Below are 3,427 nucleotides of genomic sequence, written 5' to 3'. Positions count from 1 at the left end.
GAAAATCCTGTTTAATTAACGTGGGGTCATTTTAAATTTTCGAAAAATTGAACACATGTTCCACGGTTTTATCGAAATGTACTGAAATTTTTAGTGATTAAAGAGGAGTATCTAAGAAATAAAACCATACTAATAACTTTTATCCCCCCACCCTCCACGTAGCCCACCAAAAATCCATAAACTGCATTTTTACGTATTATTGGTACTTTTGAGCGATTACTGTCGCCTTTTTCATACAAAATAATTACTAATGGACAATTTAAATATCCATTATGACTTTTAAACATTATTTAATTGTTTAAACAAATGTAAATCATTTACACAATTATTTATTTTCAAAAAATGTAAAAAATAATGGTATGTTCTGATTGAAATGCAATATTTTGTCATTTTTTGGAAAATTGCATTTTTTAAAAATATTATATAAATATTTAAACAATTATTTATTATTTATTTTCAGAATTTCTACAAATTGAGCCAAAAATGTCCACTTTTTTCGAATTGGTATCCTGTACTACTTTTTGTAGAATAATTATATAATTTTGAGACATTTCTTCTAATGTTTAACAAATTTCTATTCATTTATTATTATATTTGTTTAAACAATTTAAGCGTGGTTAACGTATTTTTTCTATACAATATACAGAACGAAACATAATTGTATGTGTTATGTTTTATTTAATTTTTTTAGTTAGTGAAAAAGAACTGCTTGAGCAAATAAAGATTGTTTAAACAAATCGAAATTTATTAAACACTAAGAGAAATGTATCGAAATGATTTAATTATTCAATAAAACGTGGCCTAGCATATTAATTTGAAAAAAAGTTGATATCTCTGGCTCAGTCTTTAGAATGTTGAAGATAGACAATAAATAATTGATTAAATAATTACGTAATATTTTTAGAAAAATGTAATACTCCAAAAATGATAAATAATTACATTTCAGTCAGAAAATACAATTATTTCTTACATTTTTTAAAAACAAATAATAGTTTAAATAATTTATATTTCTTTAAACAATTGAAAATTGTCTTAAAAGCCATGTGAAATATTCAAATTATCCATTAGCAATTGTTTGTTCAAAAAAGGCGACGGGGATTGTTAAAAAGTAACAATGATGTGTAAAAATGTAGTTTTTTTATTTTCGGGTGATATTTGGGGGGCTGTGGGGAGGGTGAGGGTGGATTCGAAATAAGAGTAATGAGTAAATAATTAAATAAGAAAAAAGTACTAGTATATAGATCTTCCGGCTATACTTTAGGAAAAAGTGCAAACATAGGAAAGTCATTATAAGCCTATAATTATTTTCCTATATTGAAATTACTATAATTTTTGCACGACTTTATGACTACTAATAAGAATAATTAATCGATTAATCATAGGAAAAATTATAGTGAAATAATTATATAAATTAATAACATTGAAATATTGAAATAATTATTGCAAAAAGTAGAAGATACCCATAGCTTTTAAGTTTCATTTTACCTTTATTCTTGAACAAAGCTTCTTTAAATATGTCCATTTTTATGTACTATTGTGTGAGTAGTTCAAAATAAATTATTCATTTATACGTCCTTCTACTTCTTGCAATAATGATTTTAATATTGTTAATTACCATAATTATTTTCCTAAATTTTTTCTATAATTATTCCAATCATTATTTCTGGAGTTGCGAAAGAATGATAGGAAATTCATTATAGGAAAGTCATTATAGGTATATAATGATTTTCGCGACAATGAAAGATCTGAAGACCAGATGTAAAAATTTTATTTATCTTTATTTTTAATTACTTCCTTATTTTTTAAACAAAAAATCCTCCTGAACGAAAAGGAATTTAAGTGAAGAACAAATATAATCACCAGATGAGGAACAGCCACAGCCGGGGAAAGACAGCTATTTTTAGGTTAAAATTCGGAAATTGCAATTAAAGCAATTAAAATTGAAAATTGAATATCTTGATTCATTTTTTTGTAAATTTTATTCGAATAAAGTATTATAAATATATTGGTTATAGTTTATACATACTGATGCTATAACATTTCTAGCAGGATCTTTCACTCCCCGTTTCCAGACAATATCATCGGAAAGAAAATGTTTCTCGCAAACAAACTGGTCAGCTGTTACTAAAAAAATCTTCCCTATTTATTTTTTTCTGATATACATGAACTAAATTTTGAAGCACTTTGAAAAAATGAATTTTTCCGCCGTCATCACGTCTCAAATGGTAGCCGGATTTACAATTTGGAGAAATGCACTTTACCATATTTTTCTTTTTCTTCGCCCACTCAATTTTGATACTTATTTTTACTCGAATCAACTGCTTTGAATTTTTGTACTCTTGTAAACATTTTAGGTTTACATTTTATAAAATATTACATAAATATAATTTTTTAAAGAAAATTTCCCATTTAGCGGCATGTTAAAGTAGGGATACGCAGGGACACGTGCGAGAAGCGCCGCCACGCGGCGGCATTTCGCACATACTAAATCATAGCAATAAGGTCCGAAACTTTTATGGTGTGTTTACACGCCTGTCGACTAGCCGTCAGCCAGCAGAAAAATAATAAGAGTGAAAGAGAGAGAGAGTACTTTTCTTTTAATTTCCTGCTCTCTGTATCATTCACTCTTATGACATTTCGGCTGGCTGGCGACCAGTAAACAGGCGTGTAAATACACCATTATAGCTGAAATACGGATCCGACTGTTAAAAGCGTCCTCTTGGTTTGTGGGTCAACTCCTCGGAGTTACTTCGCAGTTTTAGGCATTTTTCAGACGTTCTGCATCGGTAATTGCTTAAGTTAGAGAATTTAAAAAATGAGTTACCACCGCTGTTACAATTACAGGGGTTAACATAAATGTAAATGATGTACTGCGTATTTATTTATATACCACTCGAATATTAAGTGCTTATTATATAATTATACTAATGATTCACAATTATTGGTGAGTAGTTATATAATGAAAACTAATTATTTATTTTTAAAATTAAAATTTAAAATATTATATCGTTACATAGTTATTTATATGCTATAAATCATAAATTATTACTTATAATTTTAATACATTTCCGGAAAAAGTTTTATGTTCACCTATTTTTTAATGACTCATAAGTTTTATTTATTTTAATTATGACAGAACTAAACATTTTTCTCTTTAAAATGTTGAATGCTATCAAAATTCAAAATTCTGTATAAAATCAAGCAGAGGATAAAGCCAATTTATCCATTTTATAAAGGATTTTGAGATTTCTTGAGAAACAAAAAAATTGTATATTGTCAATTATAATACCTTAAATTTTCCTCTAAAACGCTAAAATTAAGTATGGTAACTATTATAACATATGTTTATCAGTTACAGATTGTATTAATTAATATACAGTTTGTAGCTAAAATACATATATACTTTTACAGATTTATAGTGTTTTAA

General features: G+C 26.8%; 1 long non-coding RNA gene across 1 annotated transcript in view; it reads right to left on the bottom strand.

Annotated features, from left to right (window-relative positions):
- LOC117182212 overlaps nt 1–3,427 on the bottom strand; it is a 6,349-nt gene that overhangs the window by 875 nt on the left and 2,047 nt on the right. The window lies entirely within an intron of this gene.

Source organism: Belonocnema kinseyi, chromosome 10, assembly GCF_010883055.1.
Source record: "Belonocnema kinseyi isolate 2016_QV_RU_SX_M_011 chromosome 10, B_treatae_v1, whole genome shotgun sequence".
Taxonomy (NCBI): domain Eukaryota; kingdom Metazoa; phylum Arthropoda; class Insecta; order Hymenoptera; family Cynipidae; genus Belonocnema; species Belonocnema kinseyi.
This window is presented reverse-complemented; position numbering and strand designations above follow the sequence as displayed.